Source organism: Anastrepha obliqua, chromosome 6 (genome assembly GCF_027943255.1).
Source record: "Anastrepha obliqua isolate idAnaObli1 chromosome 6, idAnaObli1_1.0, whole genome shotgun sequence".
Classification (NCBI taxonomy): Eukaryota; Metazoa; Arthropoda; class Insecta; order Diptera; family Tephritidae; genus Anastrepha; species Anastrepha obliqua.
Window position 1 is genome coordinate 53,076,322 of NC_072897.1, and position 19,423 is coordinate 53,095,744.

The window sequence follows — 19,423 nt, forward strand, 5'->3', positions numbered from 1 at the left end:
TGTCATGCTGACGCCGAAAGAAAAGATGCCGCCTATAGAGCCACGCTGCGATCGGGCGCAACGCGAGCCATGTGGGATCGCTACAGAGAGCTGAAAAAGGAAGAGAGACGTATTATCCGAAAGAAGAAACGAGAGGCCGAAATACGTGAGTGCGAGGAGCTTGAGATGCTGGCCAATAGGAACAACGCCCGAAAATTCTACCAGAAAGTTCGGCGGCTTACAGAAGGTTTTAAGACCGGGGCGTTTTCCTGTAAGAACAAAAACGGCGATCTGGTGACTGACGTACAGAGCAATCTTAAATTATGGAGGGAACACTTCTCGAACCTGTTAAACAGTGACAGCTGCGCATGTCATAGAGAATGTGAAGATCCCGATACCCCAATCGCTGACGACGGAATTATCGTTCCGTTACCCGACCATGACGAGGTGAGAATAGCAATATCACGGCTAAAGAACAACAAAGCCGCTGGCGCCGACGGACTGCCGGCTGAGCTATTCAAACATGGCAGCAAGGAGCTGGTAAGGTGCATGCATCAGCTCCTATGCAAAATATGGTCGGATGAAAGCATGCCTGCCGATTGGAATTTAAGTGTGCTCTGCCCAATCCATAAGAAGGGCGATCCTGCAATTTGTGCCAATTACCGCGGGATTAGTCTTCTAAATATCGCCTATAAGGTTCTAGCGAGCGTATTGTGTGAAAGGCTGAAGCCCACCGTCAACCAACTGATTGGACCTTATCAGTGCGGCTTCAGACCTGGAAAGTCTACCATCGACCAAATATTTACAATACGCCAAATCTTGGAAAAGACCCATGAAAGGAGAATCGACACACACCATCTTTTCGTCGACTTCAAAGCTGCATTCGACAGTACGGAAAGGAGTTACCTGTATGCCGCTATGTCTGAATTTGGTATCCCCGCAAAACTAATACGGCTATGTAAGATGACGTTGCTCAACACCAGCAGCGTCGTCAGAATTGGGAAGGACCTCTCCGAGCCGTTTGATACCAAACGAGGTTTCAGACAGGGTGACTCGCTGTCGTGTGACTTCTTTAACCTGATGTTGGAGAGCATCGTACGAGCCGCAGAACTTAATCGCTCAGGCACAATCTTTTATAAGAGCGTACAATTGTTGGCGTATGCCGATGATATTGATATCATCGGCCTTAACAACCGCGCTGTTAGTTCTGCCTTCTCCAAACTGGATAAAGAGGCAAAGCGAATGGGTTTGGTGGTGAACGAGGACAAAACGAAGTACCTCCTGTCTTCAAACAAACAGTCGGCGCACTCGCGTATCGGCACCCACGTCACTGTTATAATTTATAAGTTATAATTTCGAGGTTGTAAAAGACTTCGTTTATTTAGGAACCAGCATTAACACCGATAACAATGTCAGCCTTGAAATCCAACGTAGAATCTCTCTTGCCAACAAGTGCTACTTTGGACTAAGTAGGCAACTGAGCAGTAAAGTCCTCTCTCGACGAACAAAGCTAACACTCTACAAGACTCTCATAATGCTCGTCCTGCGTAAGATTTTTGGACCTTTGCACGTTGGCAACGGCGAATATCGCAGGCGATGGAACGATGAGCTGTATGAGCTTTACGGCGACATAGACATAGAGCAGCGAATAAAGATCCTGCGGCTACGTTGGCTGGGTCATGTCGTCCGAATGGATACAAACGCTCCGGATTTGAAAGTATTCGATGCGGTACCAGCTGGTGGTAGCAGAGGAAGAGGAAGGCCTCCTCTGCGTTGGAAAGATCAGGTGGAGAAGGACTTGGCTTCACTTGGTGTGTCCAACTGGCGCCGGTTAGCACGAGAAAGAAATGACTGGCGCACTTTGTTAAGCTCGGCCAAAATCGCGTAAGCGGTTATCGCGCCAATTAAGAAGAAGAGAATATTTACCACATACCTTATAAGATATGTTGTATACTAATATATGTATATAAACATGCATATACATATACAATTTCGCGCAATTTTCCAAAAGAACAAATCTATATGTAAAGATGCATACAAATCATATGGACATATCAAATATACGAATCTATTCCGTACGCAAGCAAATGTAAGCTAATGTGCTTGAACTGCAAGCGAGAGCGCGGAACGAACGACAAGGAGCACAATCGGCCTCCGCGTTCGGCAACGTTCGACACCTGGCTCTGTCCTACTTGAGTGAGCATATATATGTATGTATATGCGCATTTGTATATAAATTCACATATTTGTATTTGCATATGCCTTCTTCCTGTGTGCATGGTAATGAACCATTTCTCTGTTGAGAATAGGACGATGATAGAAAAAGTAGGAAATGAAAGGGAGTGTTTCGAGTGTAAAGTGTCTTGAAAAAGGCAAATCGATGATGGTGCCTCTTAGTGTTGTTGACTTATTAACGTCTGATGCACAATAGAAATTGAACATATCTTTCATGAATTTGATAAATGTTTCGTCATTGTTCACGTTTGTGTAAATGTAACTTTACCTATTCCATTGCAATTCCATTTACCTCCTCCTCTATATCCATACAAAATATCTATCAAACAAATAAAATTAATATTTTGTTTTGAAAATTGCAACCCTTACATCAGTATTTTCTTATGACGTTGTCACGTTAAACTATCGTCAGTAAACCGACTTTACAGACAACCTATTTTTAAATTAGTTTAATAATTCACTCAGTTTTATTTAGCTTTACTTTTTTCAATATCTGGCCACATTGCCCGCGATTGCGGTTATGTTGGTGTTCTTCCAGCAGTCACTACTGCAGTGCTGCCTAGCTTTGGATATAAAATTGCCCAAAAATGCGCATTTAAAGAAAAAATTCCAAATTTTTATTGAATTGTTTAAAGAACTTTGTATGCGTGACAAATTGTCCTTAAAATGTGCGTTTTTGTTTTTAACAAATGTGTTATAGTTATGTATGATACAATTTAATTTATGAGTTTTTTGTTAAGAGAAACTCTTTTGTTAAGAGAACGACTTTTTGCTATATTTCAGGTTATGTAACAAGATAAGGTACTTTTTTTGTAAAAATATCTTTAAAGTTTCTTCAGTATTTTTTGGTATTTAAGGATTGAGGACCGGAAGAAGCGATTACACCTCTTTGGTTTAAATTCACATTCAGTAAATTCTAACGCTTTTTAAAATGTGTAAAAAGGTTTCCAATGTTAAGAAAAGTTGAGAGAAGAAGATTAATGTTCTTGCATAACCTTAAAAAGAGCAAAAAATTAAATTTGCACTTTCAAAATATCAAATTTTATAAGAAACAACAAATTTTCATTAGCACTAAAATCTTCTCAGAGTGACCATTTTTAGCCTTCTTTTGTTTAATAATACAGTTTTTTTTTAACTTACAGTTTCGGTAGCTTTAAATTAAAAAAAAGAAACAAACACTAAACTTAAAAATTTTCGCATTTTGATATATTATATATAAAATGTATTGCGAAGAGCAAATGTTTGGCAACATTGCACAACTCAGCCAATGACACGTCATGCAATCTCTGATGGGCGCAATCTTGTTTCTATCATTCTTGCACTGTTATTGGATAAGCAACAACTGTACGAGTATGGTAGAGAGTGAACGTAAAAACAATGGTGTAGGCTGTTAGGCATGATGGAAGGAATAATGAGATGGCGCCAATCGTGGTACCGTTACTTTGCTCTCAGCGAATTTGACAATGAGTTAAGTGGTTTTAGCACCAGTATGGCCAGATTAAAAGTAATGTTTATAGTTTTGTAAAATATACATTTTTTTCAAAATTAGTTGAATAATGCAACCAGTTTTATTTAGCTTTACTTTATTTAACATCTGGTCCTATTGCCTGCGATTGCAGTTTTGGTGTTCTTCTAGTTTCAGCAGTCAAATCTCTCTCTCGATACTGCAGTGTTGCCTAACTTTGGATATAAAAACGCACTAAAATGCCCATTTAAAGAAAATAAAATACCACATTTTTATTGAATTACTTAAAGAACTTTGTATGCGTGACAAATTGTCTTTGTGCGTTTTGTTTTAAATAATTGTGTTATGGATATGTAGAATTTAATTTATAAGTTTTTTTGTTGAAAGAAAATCTGTTGTTAACGGAACGACTTATTTGCTATATTTCAGGTACCCCTTATTCTATAAAAATTATTAAAAATCTGTGATGCAATAACAGGGTGGCACAGTGGGGGGTGGTAAACCGTTGTACCACTCGGGATGTTATGTGGTACAAATAAGTACCAGCCGTGCTATAAAATAGACTTTAGAAATAAGAAATTATATACACAAAAATGTATACCTTTTTTATTTATTGTTTTTTTTTATTTATATTTTTTTAATTGTTATATTATTCAAGAAAATTTTAGTGAAAAAAATATACAAGTGAGTCAAAAAAGTATTGGCACACTCGGAAAATCAAAGTTCTCAGTGCTATAACTTTTTTCTATTCAAAATAGAGTTTTATCATTAATTGACGTAGTTCTAGAGAAATTTCAGCACTACGGCCCATTTTGGTCTATGTCCGTCGAAATCACGATCAAAAGTGATTGCGACCGTATGCAATTCCTAAAGCGTTCGAATAAGTAAAAAGCAAGAGTGAAAATAACGGGAGTTTACCGTTATAACGCCAAAAGCATAAGCTAACATAAAGAATGTTCCAATACGTTTTTGATGTGAATTTGTGCCTTTTATACTTTTCAAGGTTGAGCTTGTAAACCTAAGTCGAAATTAATTTTTTTTTTGTTCAGACACGTAATAAATAAATACATTAGAAAATACCGTTTTGTATATTTTTATACTTTCAAGTTATAGCACTGAGAACTTTGTTTCACTGTACATAAAATTCATGTATGGTTAGGTGCGAAGCACTTTTTGCAAAGCGGTAGTTGGCACTCCTTACATATCGTCTTAGTGCGAGTCTGAATTTTTTGAGAACTGCAATTGGTACAACGACGTCGTGTAGTACCTTCAACAGGAAAGTGTTTTGCCTTGACAATTTGTGGTTTTTGTGCAGATTTTGACCGACGAATGGCTGTAGATTGTAAGCCGTCCTGAATCAATGCCGCAGCTAAACAAACTAAAAACGATTGGAATGGTATTTTTTTTCTGTTGAGGTCGTTATAAATAACCCAAGCGTTCACTGCTGTCATCATTATCAGACGGTAAAACAGTTTCTTCCACCACTTATCCGATTTCCTATCGTATTCATAAAGCCCAGACATCTGATCAGCCAAGTCGACTCCTCCCATGATCTCCCTATAAAATTTTATTTGAATTGGACTAGAATTATTTTTCCAAAGTTTTTGTAACATTAGTCACAGAAGGTTCATGACAATTACTCAATACGAATACTTCTTTCGTGTCTTGCTATTTTGCGCATAGAAGTCTAGTTGCTGTGCATTTAAACTCCGTTTCACCTTGCTTCAGTTTTTGACCAGAAAATTTTGGCATATCTTTTCTGTTTGTCATAACAGTACCAAGGGCTGGGTGGGAAATGGCGTTCAATAACTGCATAGAAGTAAAAAAGCGGTCGAAGCACAAAACAACCTCTTTCTCTGCGATGGAACTGGCTAGTTTAGAAATAACTCTTTCTCCTAGCGTTCCAACCGATTGCTCTATTTATTATCCATGATAAATCTTGAAATCATACGTATAGCCGGTAACAGCGTCGCATCGAAGTCACATTTTTATACCTCGTTTGACAGGCTTAAGAGGCATGTATTGTTTCAATGTGCTGCGACCCTTTAACTTTGTCATTGACTCATCTATGCTATCCTGTCGACATTTTTGAAATGTTTTTTTCAAACATTCTACTAAGTCTTCAAGATACTGAGGTGTGGTGTTACTACTCTGTGGCTTATCTGGTGACGAAAAAAACATTTTTGAAGTAATGAAAGAGAATCGATCGCGCGTGGTAGCATCCTTTAATGACTGGTTGCCGAGCGTTTTATGGCTCGAACTGTAATCTTTTAGAGATGGATGTCGGTTGTAGAACATTACGAACATGCATCCCACAACTGTTTTAATTTCGCCAGCATTTGTTCTAGTTATTTTTGCTTTTTTGGCTTTAGTTTGTACCTTTTCGTAAATCTCAATGCGCTCATTTGTACATTGTGCTACATATGTATATGTAAACTGATATAGGTAAAAGTTTCACTTCATCGATACTTGAATATTTTGGTATGTGGTTTGATATTGTGGAATTCCGAAGTCCATAAACGGTTTTTTTTTGGTACAAAATTTTCATCAGGAGTATTCCAAATAATATTTATTTTCGTTTTATTAAATTTTTCAAATATAGGAAATTGAATTAAAATTAAATTAAAAAAATGAGTAAAACAACGAAAAGCAATACGAGTACAAATACTCATAAAAGCAACCACAACTACAACGATTTAGATGCTAACAATGATATGTCGGATGAATTGAGCGCGTACAGCTCGGAGGAAGACGAGGTGACATCACGAAAATCGCGAAAAATACAGCCAACTGATGCTGCGGATTACGAGGATGGGGGCGGAATGTAAAAATGTAAATTAATTTGTGTGCAAGTAAATTACAAGTGATATTTTCATGTTTGAGCCGTAAGCCCTGGCAGCTAGTGCTTCTTTCTTTTATTGTAAAATAATAATTTATTGTTATTTTCCATATATTAAATTAATTAATTAATATTTATTTTCGATGCGACGGGGTTCGAAGCGACGTTATCGCGGTTAGAGCTCAAGACACCACTAGGTAAGAATCTCTCGTTAGCATCCTCCTTCTCCTCGTCTACTGAATCTTCGCTATCACAGGAAGTAGTGCAATCACTTGGAAGAAAATTGTCGCTGGTACTAGCAGCTTCGTCTTCCAGGATTTCTCGGATATCTGCAGGGTCCATTTCTAAGGATAATATACATTTTGATCAAAACTAGGAGTCACATTATGTGGTATTTATAAGACTAATGGTACACATAGGTATGTACCACTATACCAAACGAATGGTACACATAAGTATTATATGCTAAAATAAGTACAAAACTTTATACTTTTTTATAAATACTTACATGCACAAATTGTAAACACTTTTAAAAACCTTTATTTTATTGTAATTTCTATATATTATATTTGGCACCTTAGCACTGAATATCTTTATTTCACTGCTTGTCGATGCAAAAAACCAGACCAAACGAGGAGTCACATTATTTAGTATTTATAAGACTAATGGTACACATACATATGTACCACTGGACGTATGGTACACATAAGTATTATATGCTAAAGTAAGTGCAAAACCATATACTTTTTTATAAATACTTACATGCACAAATTGTAAACACTTTTAAAAACCTTTATTTTATTGTAATTTCTATATATTTGGCAACTTAGCACTGAATATCTTAATTTCACTGCTTGTCGATGCAAAAAACTAGACTCCGTTAGTAATACAACAAAAATTGTAACGGAACTTATCAGTATGTGTTTAGAAAAGAGTAGAGATGATCAGGTGAATAGCATAAACCAACAGAAATTCACTGAGTGATTATTGTGACATTTAACACATGTGTACCATTCGGGTCGAAAAGGATAAGAAGAGTTGGGAGAAGATCATTTAATATTCTTGCATTAACTTAAAAGGAGCAAAAGATTAAATTTGCACTTTCAAAATATCTAACTTTATAAGAATCAACAAATTTGCATTAGCACTAAAATCTTCTCACAGTGACCTTTTTTAATCTTCTTTTGTTTAGTTTTCAGTTTTTTTTAACTTAAAGTTTCGGTAGCTTTGAATTAAAAAATAGTAACAAACTCGAAACTTAAAAATTTTCGCATTTCGGGTATAAAAAAGCACTAAATTTATTGCGAAGAGCAAATGGTTGGTAACACTGCACAACTCGGCAAACTTGACGTCACGCACTCTCTGATGGGCGCAATCTTGTTTCTGTCATTCTTGGCTGTTCGGTTATGTAGAATTAAAATACCGTTTGGGGTAGAAAACAAGTGCCCGACTGCTGTTATGAGAGGGTTGTCTGCTCAAGAAGGAATTTTCAAAAACTCAAAAGAATTGTTTAGTACTGAAAAAACTGCCCGTTTATGGGAGGTGTTCGTTTAAGAGAGGTGCCCGTTAGGAGAGAGTACACTGTATATGGCTCTTTGTGTATATATAATATAATATCCTCTAACTTCTAGTAAGTAGTCTAATGGTAATGTATGGTGGGTATAAAATTAGCTACTTTTATGTGAAATAAATATTTAAATAAATACCTAAAAAATATTTTATAGCCGTAGCCGAATGGGTTGGTGCGTGACTACCATTCGGAATTCACAGAGAGAACGTAGGTTCGAATCTCGGTAAAACATAAAAATATCTGCCGTTCGGAGTCGGCTTGAAACTGTAGGTCCCTCCATTTGTGGGACAATATCAAGACGCACGCCACAAATAGGAGGAAGAGCTCGGCCAAACACCCAAAAAGGGTGTAAGCGCCAATTATATATATAAATACCCAAAAAATATTTTATAGAAACATCCTACAAAAATCTAAAAATAGACAAATCAAAACATTGCAATATTTTACATATGTGCGTACATACATATGTGTTTTCTGTACGAGGAGCAAGCATACAAAAGCCTAACTCGGTCAGTATGGGACTTAAACCCGAACTAAATCTCGCACCGTCAAAGTACGGGAGGATCGTACTACCGTTAGGTATCTCGTCGGGAGGTGGTTTGGGCACTAAACTCAACGTCCGTTATTCTCTTGATGAAATCCGGTAGTAGAATCTGGTTGTTACCACCCATTGTGTCAGTCATTTGACGAGGGAGGTAATAACAGTACGCCCCCACCTACCAAGTTCCTTTCAATACCATAGAAAGGTAAGTTTCTACATATGTCCGATATCGTCAGTTTGCCTACATCCAAATAAATCAATTGAATAATAGTCCTACTGCACGTTAATTACTACTACTATGCATTCGCTTTTTCGCTTTCTCTCCATATATCTCAAATCATTGAGTACGAAAGCAGACAATTCTTTAATACAATCCCGTACATCTTTAGTTAGTGACATGTGTGGAATAATATCATCTGGTATTATTCCTTTTGCTATTTTGTTTTCTAAAACCTTTCGTTCTTTACTATATCTTTGATACTAAAAAACATGCTCCGAATTTTCTTTTGCCTTGGCACAAAATGAACATATTACTCCATCTTCATGGCCATACTTGTGGAGATATTCTATAAAACAACCATATCTTGTCAGAACCTGCGTCATAGTCAAAGTCAACATTATCCAGTTTTCTATCGACCCAGGCCTTTAGTTGTAAGGTGTAAACGTAATTGCCATTTGGATAGACTCTCGAGCCTGTCTTCTTTGCGTTCATCAGCTGTTAACGACATGGCTTCCCAAGGCTTCGGTTTTTGTCATATAACCTCTTACTTTCCAGAACCAGTATGCCCTGGCATGTTTGAGAGCCTTGCGTTTTTTTTTTTTGAAAATTTCCCGTAACCCTTTTTTTCAATTCTTCTTTGATATTCTCGTCTAGCTATGTAGCAGGCGCCTTTAAGTTCAGCTATATCACCAGTAGGCCGGTTTCCACACGTATGTGTATTTTTTCTTATCATTGCAGGCTTTGGTAACGCGTGTTACCAGTAGTTGTGTTTGCTCATTGCGTCTTTTGTCTAGTTGGGCGAGTGTTAGCCTTAGCTTAAATATCTCTTGGTCTATAGTTTCGATCTTACACTCTTTTGTCTGGACTTTTTTAACAAGCTTGTTCTTTCCTTGACTTTGTTTCGCATCTTGTACATTTAGCTGCAATATGCCGTATTCTAGACATCTATAACACTTCATAAGGTTCAACTTTTCACGAATTCTGCAGACAACCCAGCCAATATTCATTTTTTCTGCACCCTACTTCTAGCGGTGGAAGGCTTATAGACCCTGTTTAGGTGCCTGCATATGTATGTAATAGTTTCTTAGTTCCTTGACTTGCGAGCGGGTGGCATGGACTGTATAATCCTTCGTAGTTATTTTGCCTAGGTACCGAATTTTTAATGACAGCTCATGAGTTAACGCTTCCACTTCCGACTGATTTCCCAGTAATTAAGCAACCCCTTCTTTATATTCCTGAGCACTCCCTGTCTGTGTTCTTGTTTTTGTTTTTGCTCTTTTGAGTCATAACTTGACTTTCACCCAGTTCTCATCTTTTAACGTTTCAACTCTCTCAGTTTTAGATGGGCTCTTATCTTCTTTGTCGCAGAGTGGAATAACGTGAGCTTTTCTGGCCATTTCATGTAATATTTTGCCCCTTTTCGGGGGCATCTTTCGCCGTATAGAAATCGCCTTGGCCTTTTTGGTGTTGCTTCGGCAGCTATTTTAATGGTTTCCAGATTTTGGTTAGCTTTCTTCTTTAGTTCTGAGTAAAGCCATGTCGAGTGATCCTCGAAAATTTCACAAAGTCACGGATTGGGGCAAGATGTCTCGTTGTGTAGTCAAAGTCATGTTCACGCTATTCTATAAATATTTCGCGCAAGTTTAGCAATTGTTATTAACAATCAAAGTTTTAAGCAAGATTAAATTGAAAAATTAATTACTCCAAAACTACAATAGATAATGACGTGAAATTTTGCATACCATTCAAGTATTGTCTGTACTATTTTTCAAGTGTTAATAACTCTTTTTATTGTATCAAATAGATAAATAAACAATAACTTTTTGTAATCAGTTGCATTTTTTCATGTTTTCTTCACCCTGTAAAACAATCGGACTTACGCATAATTGTGCGGAAAACGCTTACCTTCAATAATCTGAAAATAGAAATTTGTACGGTTACTCCATTTCCGAGATATTGACTGTTTTGTAACTTGATGCGCTTGACGGTGGCATTGCTGCCATCGGCTGATGGGTCGCGCGGCGGCTTGAGGGACCGCGCAAACTGAAGCAGCGTACAACTAATTTCATTAAAATAATTATATTGTATTAAAAGTCCGAAAGATTCCAACTATAGTACATTTTTACCATAATATGACAGTTGTATTTACTTTTCTTACTTTTATTTGCTGATAGTATTTTCAAACAAAAAATAGTCTTTTGAAAAAATTCGACTTTGAATTTTTTTTTCCAATTGTAGGTTGAAACTGGTGATATTGCCACGTATTTTTTATCGCTACAGCTCCTTTGATGTGGTTTTGATATTTTTTTTCATGAGCACCATGCTCAAGTTGAGAGCAAAAATGAAAATCGATTGTTTTATGGTTGATACTGTTCTTTTCAAGCTAAGCGTCTTTAATATAATATTTTTCACAAAAGCTGAGTTTGGATTTTCTATTTTTTTCTGATTTTTTTAATTCTGCATTTTTTGTTCCTTTTCCGGAATTAAGACGTCTGCAACAATTTCTTTGAGTTCCTTATCGCATAAATCAGAACACCTTTTTTTTTTTAATTGGTGGTTCGCCTAGGTCTTGCAAAATTTTGTTAACTTTATCGAATTTCAAAGAATGATCAATGTTCTTTATTTCGAAATTTTCACCCTCCGAATCGTCAAAAGAATCTATAGAGTTATCCGACGTCTCATTTTCTGCACTTTGAGTAGGACTGAAAAAAGAAACGTGGCGATTTACTATAGCGGAGTCAGCAATTTTAAATGTTTTATTAACTTTCACATTAAAAATTGAAGTGTTTTTATTCATAAGTTATCGCTATAAATTCATTCAATAGTCCTTTAAGGTTAAAAATAGCAATAAAAGAAAAAAAAAATACGTGTCTAACGGTTAGACGCGATAGAAGTGAAACCTTCCGTAAAACAAACTGAGAGAGAATGAGACGAAAGCAGCATTAGGAGCGGGATAATTATAGGTTCATTATAATATTGCTATAAAGTTCATATTTTATTTTCTTCATTTTATTATTATTCATCCTCAATGTTTTCAATTTCAACAAATGATACGAGTGGCTTATGATAGATAAAATATGATACAAATGCTTTGGTTTCGATGTTGTCAAAAAAAAAAATACCCAAACGGACCGAAGAAACAGACTTACAAATTTCTTCCATTTTCGTCTACTTGTATTCATATAAAAATTTATGTCTCTTCCCATCAAAGCTAAATGTATTTGTATATTTCTTCTTGTATTTATTCAAGGCCGAAATCCCGGCGGTACTGCAATACCGGGCCAACCCGTGGCAGAGGTGGAGAAAGCCCCTAAAACACTCCACCCATTTCCAAAAACTAGTTTAACACTTTGATCTTAGCCATAAGGACGAGAAGCGATAACCATACACAACCAACAAACTACCTTGTCATTACATTTTCTAATAAACCTTTTGAGAATTACACGCTCACAAAAATTAATGTACGAAATATTTATACCGATTCACTTAAACACGGCGAGCTGTTTGATTTCATGTTCGTGCCTGTGTATGTGCATTTGTGCGTTCATATCGCCACAGTGCATGACTACTAGCCTTGGCTGAGCACAGTAAGAAAATGTATTCGAGCGTATATATGTATGTATGTACGTTAGTGTGTTTGTACGATTGTGCTGTGCGCTCAGCTTTGTGTCGATTTTACTGTGCGCTGGGCAGGTTGGGGTATTCTTGCAGAATATAAAGATGATTCACACACTGTCGACCGACTGGGTACAGTTGTCACAAGATGATATGTATAATTTTTATATGAAAAATCAAGGCGAATCTTTTGAAGGTAGTAGCAATAACACAGCTGATTTGCTATTTTTTTCTTCCGCCGTGTACATTTGGTTGTCAACACAAAATTGAATTACGAAACGTTTTACATAGCTTAGTGTATGAATTCACCTTGGAAAAAATTCAATTTTCTTCTATAATCAATTTTAATAAAAAAAAACTGTTTTCAATAAATAATCAGAAATGTCCTACAATGCAAATTTCAAAAAAAAAAAACAAATTCCATTTTCGTCTACATGTATTCAAATAAAAATGTATGGCTCTTCCCACCAAAGCTAAATTTATTAGTATATTTCTTCTTGTATTTATTCAAGGCCGAAATCCCGGCGGTACTGCAATACCGGGTCAACCCGTGGCAGAGGTGGAGCAAGCCCCTAAAACACTCCGCCCATTTCCAAAAATCAGTTTAACATTTGTTGTCCTCCGACGGAGGATCTATCAGATGTTAAGCTGATACGAACAGATACCACACTACCTACTTCAATAGATTTTCTAATAAACCTTTTGAGAATTACACGCTCCCAAAAATTATTTATATCAACATATAATATAACGCTTCGTAACTAAATAACTTTTAGGCCAGCGACGACAGCATGGCGCGGTAGCCGAGCGACTAGCAATGTGAGCTTCCGATCCAAAATCCTTGGTTCGAATCACAAGACAAAATAAAAGTTATTTTTATTTAGTTCGTCGCTACGTTTATATCAACATATAATATAACGCTTCGTAGCCAAGAGGGTCGCTTTTTCGTTTCACTTCCAACGATTCTAAAGAAGTTTTCACTTCAAAAATTTGGACAGTATGTAAATATCTAACGAAATGCAGATTATACAAGCAAAAGAAATAATTTTCAATCGAAATTCAAATCTTGTTTGCAACAGCAGACTACAATAGTTTATTTACAGTATGTGACATATTAATTTCCAATGTGATAATGTAAGCGATAGTAATTAAATAATTACTCGAAGAATATTGAATAAATATTACAGCTCACCTCGTGTTCTGACAATGTTCACCTAGTGCGATCGCAGTAGTTTTCGCACCCTGATATAATTCTTTGCGACACATTTTACAAACATATTGACCAATATATTTTTCAAATTTATCATTCCACTTAGATGTCACCAAAAATAAATTTCGTCGGACACAATTATGGCATTTTTTCATAAACTGATTACAGCATTCGCTCGGTCGAACCATAATTATAATAATATTGAAATATGCAAATATGCTTTGTCACCAGTCACCACTTAAATCGAACTGACACAAACCAGTGTCGAATTCAGTCAATAGGCAATAAATCCTGTGCGAGCATATTCAAACGTGCACGCTGCTTCAGTTTGCGCGGTCCCTCAAGCCGCCGCGCGACCGATCAGCCGATGGCAGCAATGCCACCGTCGAGCGCATCAAGTTACAAAACAGTCAATATCTCGGAAATGGAGTAAAAATACAAAATTCTATTTTCAGATTATTGAAGGTAAGCGTTTTCCGCACAATTATGCGTAAGTCCGATTGTTTTACAGGGTGAAGAAAACATGAAAAAATGCAACTGATTACAAAAAGTTATTGTTTATTTATCTATTTGATACAATAAAAAGAGTTATTAACACTTGAAAAATAGTACAGACAATACTTGAATGATATGCAAAATTTCACGTCATTATCTATTGTAGTTTTAGAGTAATTAATTTTTCAATTTAATCTTGCTTAAAACTTTGATTATTAATAACAATTGCTAAAATTAGAATTTGCGCGAAATATTTATAGAATAGCGTTAACATTACTTTGACTACACAACGAGATATCTTGCCCCAAAATCCGTGACTTAGCGAAATTTTCGAGGATCACTTGACATGGCTTTACTCTTCTGCGTTTTCCTCTTTTATACAAATGTATGTAGGAATAGATGTGCATCTGTAGGTACATACATAAGTTTACCGTACGCTTGCTCAGTGTTTATGGTGCTCACACTGACCAACTTAAACGTAGGCCCGTATCAGCTGACTCGATGAAACTAAGTGGAGCCACATGTAAATGAATTCTCACCACAGTTCCGTCCGTAGTATCGCAATTCGTTGCTTCATGGTGCCAGCTGATACAGGCGTACGTTTACGTTGGCGAGTGTGAGCACCATTAGACAAAGACAAATCGACAACGCACTGTCGCGATGCCCTTCCCCTTATTTTCTCCCGACTGATTGTATCAATATACCCATGATGGAAAGAATAATGAGATGGCGCCTATTTTGGTACCGTTACTTTGCTCTCAGTGTATTTGACAATGAGTTACGTCGTTTTAGCACCAGTATGGCCAGATTACCATTTTCGTAACTTGATTTAGCATTTTTTTTTTGTTGTTTAGTCTCGCAGTTTTATTCTTTCTTCATGACATTTTTCTAGTTCTAATTAAAATTAGTTTTTACAATTTTGTAAAACGTAAATTTTTTAAAAATTAGTTCAATAATTAACTCCTTTTTAGCTTTACTTTTTTTAACATCTGTTCGCATTGCCCGCGGTTCCAATTGTTGTTGGTGTTCTTCTGCTTTCAGCAGTCAAATATCTCTCTCGCTACTGCAGTGTTCCCTAACTTTGGATATAAAAACGACCTAAAATGCCCATTTAAAGATACTAATATACCAAGTTTTATTGAATTACTTAAAGAACTTTGTGTGCGTGACAAATTGTCTTTAAAATGTGCGTTAGTTTTTAATAAATGCGTTATGGATATGTACAATTAAATTTATATAATTTTGTAAAAATGTCATTTTGGTTTTTTCAGTATTTTCTGGTATGTTTTTGCTTATTTTTACTATGAATACACCTCTTGATGCCATATGTCCCACTAAGGATTGATGACCGGACGAAACGATTACACCTCTATGGTTTTAATTGGCATTCAGTAAATTCAAACGCTTTTTAAAATGTGTAAAAAGGTTTTCAATCTTAAGATGAGTTGAGAGAAGAAGATTTAATATTCTTGCATTAACTTATAATAAAAGGAGCAAAAAATTAAATTTGCACTTTCAAAATATTAAACTTTATTTGAATCAATAAATTTGCATTAGCACTAAAATCTTCTCAGATTGACCTTTTTTAACATTCTTTTGTTTAATAATACAGTTTTTTTTTAACTTACAGTTTCGGTAGCTTTGAATTAAAAAAAAGAAACAAACACCAAACTTAAAAATTTTCACATTTTGGGTAAAAAAGCACTAAATTTGTTGTGAAGAGCAAATGGTTGTAACATTGCACAACTTGGCAATAGTTACGTCACGCACTCTCTGATGGCCGCAATCTTGTTTCTATCATTCTTGTCAATATACCCGATTACCAAAAATTGAGGGATTGTGACTCTATCTTATTACTTATTAAATGTATCCCAGTAGGAATCGTGCACGACAACCCAGTGGGAAAAGAAGAAGGAGTAGCAACGGACAAAACTGTTATTTAAATAAGCTAGATCTGTTATTAGTAATATATTATAATAGATTAAACTAATAACCAAAATTTCACAAATATTTTAACATGTTAGAACCGAGTCCAGTAAGGTTTTAATTTAATGGTATACTGGAAACCCATTTTTCGTTAAGTTGGCCGCGTAGGCTCAGTTGATTTAATCCTGACTAATACTGATTTGGCTCTGAACACAATTCTTCACAATAGATTGTGTCAACCCTCGCATGGCCTCCCTGTTTACATAGACAACCATGGGATCAAATAGGTAACTACGCATACGAGTAAAGATAACGGTTCTGAGTGGGGACCCAAAAACTAAAAAATGGATCACTTAAATACAAAAAAACAAACGAAACCAATGAACAAAAAAATAGAGAAAAAGAAAATATGCTCGCCTCGGGGGACATAGGTCCCTTCAGGAAAAGCTCACGGTTCGTTCATTCACTAGGAAGATCTCCCACGGATTGGACTTGTCGAATCGGAGAGCCACATAGCTTTACGGGTGTTGGCTCATCCGTTAACAAATCAGCGCAGAATCAAGATCTGGAAACAAAAAACTCATTTAGCAAGCTGCTGGAACAAGTAAGAGCCCTCGTGAACATGCTAAATGAAAACGAAGGAGAGCGCGGCACCATCGATCAACCAATGAGGGACGTTATATTTAACATAAAATCCCTCTACCACCGGGCTGCCTCAGAAATGTGTCGTTACAACTCAAGCAGGATACCCTGCCAGCAGAGTATAACACAGACGTCTCCCAAGCCATTAATTGCATCAGAGAATAGACGTAAAAAGTCAGGCACTAAGGATTCACCGAGAAATAAAATGAAAAGAAAATACGTGTCTAACGGTTAGACGCGATAGAAGTGAAACCTTCCGTAAAACAAACTGAGAGAGATTGAGACGAAAGCAGCATTAGGAGCGGGATAATTATAGGTTCATTATAATATTGCTATAAAGTTCATATTTTATTTTCTTCATTTTATTATTATTCATCCTCAATGTTTTCAATTTCAACAAATGATACGAGTGGCTTATGATAAAAAAAAAATACCCAAACGGACCGAAGAAACAGACTTACAAATTTCTTCCATTTTCGTCTACTTGTATTCATATAAAAATTTATGTCTCTTCCCACCAAAGCTAAATGTATTTGTATATTTCTTCTTGTATTTATTCAAGGCCGAAATCCCGGCGGTACTGCAATACCGGGCCAACCCGTGGCAGAGGTGGAGAAAGCCCCTAAAACACTCCGCCCATTTCCAAAAACTAGTTTAACACTTTGATCTTAGCCATAAGGACGAGAAGCGATAACCATACACAACCAACAAACTACCTTGTCATTACATTTTCTAATAAACATTTTGAGAATTACACGCTCACAAAAATTAATGTACGAAATATTTATACCGATTCACTTAAACACGGCGAGCTGTTTGATTTCATGTTCGTGCCTGTGTATGTGCATTTGTGCGTTCATATCGCCACAGTGCATGACTACTAGCCTTGGCTGAGCACAGTAAGAAAATGTATTCGAGCGTATATATGTATGTATGTACGTTAGTGTGTTTGTACGATTGTGCTCTGCGCTCAGCTTTGTGTCGATTTTACTGTGCGCTGCGCAGGTTGGGGTATTCTTGCAGAATGTAAAGATGATTCACACACTGTCGACCGACTGGGTACAGTTGTCACAAGATGATATGTATAATTTTTATATGAAAAATCAAGGCGAATCTTTTGAAGGTGGTAGCAATAACACAGCTGATTTGTTATTTTTTTCTTCCGCCGTGTACATTTGGTTGTCAACACAAAATTGAATTACGAAACGTTTTACATAGCTTAGTGTATGAATTCACCTTGGAAAAAATTCAATTTTCTTCTATAATCAATTTTAATAAAAAAAAAACTGTTTTCAATAAATAATCAGAAATGTCCTACAATGCAAATTTCACTTCAAAAAAAAATTCCATTTTCGTCTACATGTATTCATATAAAAATTTATGGCTCTTCCCACCAAAGCTAAATGTATTAGTATATTTCTTCTTGTATTTATTCAAGGCCGAAATCCCGGCGGTACTGCAATACCGGGTCAACCCGTGGCAGAGGTGGAGCAAGCCCCTAAAACACTTCGCCCATTTCCAAAAATCAGTTTAACATTTGTTGTCCTCCGACGGAGGATCTATCAGATGTTAAGCTGATAAGAACAGATACCACACTACTTAGTTCAATAGATTTTCTAATAAACCTTTTGAGAATTACACGCTCACAAAAATTAATGTACGAAATATTTATACCGATTCACTTAAACTGACTTTCAGTATCTAAACCAAAAAACTGTTTTCAATAAATAATCAGAAATGTCCTACAATGCAAATTTAAAAAAAAAAAACAAATTCCATTTTCGTCTACATGTATTCAAATAAAAATGTATGGCTTTTCCCACCAAAGCTAAATGTATTAGTATATTTCTTCTTGTATTTATTCAAGGCCGAAATCCCGGCGGTACTGCAATACCGGGTCAACCCGTGGCAGAGGTGGAGCAAGCCCCTAAAACACTTCGCCCATTTCCAAAAATCAGTTTAACATTTGTTGTCCTCCGACGGAGGATCTATCAGATGTTAAGCTGATAAGAACGGATACCACACTACTTAGTTCAATAGATTTTCTAATAAACCTTTTGAGAATTGCACGCTCACAAAAATTAATGTACGAAATATTTATACCGATTCACTTAAACTGACTTTCAGTATCTAAACCAAAAAACTGTTTTCAATAAATAATCAGAAATGTCCTACAATGCAAATTTCAAAAAAAAAAAACAAATTCCATTTTCGTCTACATATATTCAAATAAAAATGTATGGCTCTTCCCACCAAAGCTAAATGTATTAGTATATTTCTTCTTGTATTTATTCAAGGCCGAAATCCCGGCGGTACTGCAATACCGGGTCAACCCGTGGCAGAGGTGGAGCAAGCCCCTAAAACACTCCGCCCATTTCCAAAAATCAGTTTAACATTTGTTGTCCTCCGACGGAGGATCTATCAGATGTTAAGCTGATACGAACAGATACCACACTACCTACTTCAATAGATTTTCTAATAAACCTTTTGAGAATTACACGCTCCCAAAAATTATTTATATCAACATATAATATAACGCTTCGTAACTAAATAACTTTTAGGCCAGCGACGACAGCATGGCGCGGTAGCCGAGCGACTAGCAATGTGAGCTTCCGATCCAAAATTCTTGGTTCGAATCACAAGACAAAATAAAAGTTATTTTTATTTAGTTCGTCGCTACGTTTAT

At 36.2% G+C, this 19,423-nt stretch overlaps 2 non-coding genes and 4 pseudogenes across 2 annotated transcripts; all 6 read right to left on the reverse strand.

Moving 5' to 3' along the window:
• Nucleotides 1–12,090: 12,090 nt before the first annotated feature.
• On the reverse strand, nt 12,091–12,229 carry LOC129251015 (U2 spliceosomal RNA; annotated as a pseudogene).
• Nucleotides 12,230–12,967: 738 nt separating this feature from the next.
• LOC129250888 (U2 spliceosomal RNA) lies at nt 12,968–13,153 on the reverse strand (annotated as a pseudogene).
• A 4,137-nt stretch (nt 13,154–17,290) lies between these two features.
• LOC129251011 (U2 spliceosomal RNA) lies at nt 17,291–17,429 on the reverse strand (annotated as a pseudogene).
• A 737-nt stretch (nt 17,430–18,166) lies between these two features.
• Nucleotides 18,167–18,362, reverse strand: LOC129251116 (U2 spliceosomal RNA). The gene has a single exon (XR_008582923.1). It is a non-coding gene; the product is annotated as a U2 spliceosomal RNA (small nuclear RNA).
• Nucleotides 18,363–18,595: 233 nt separating this feature from the next.
• LOC129250883 (U2 spliceosomal RNA) lies at nt 18,596–18,791 on the reverse strand. The gene has a single exon (XR_008582832.1). It is a non-coding gene; the product is annotated as a U2 spliceosomal RNA (small nuclear RNA).
• A 234-nt stretch (nt 18,792–19,025) lies between these two features.
• On the reverse strand, nt 19,026–19,211 carry LOC129250889 (U2 spliceosomal RNA; annotated as a pseudogene).
• Nucleotides 19,212–19,423: the final 212 nt, after the last annotated feature.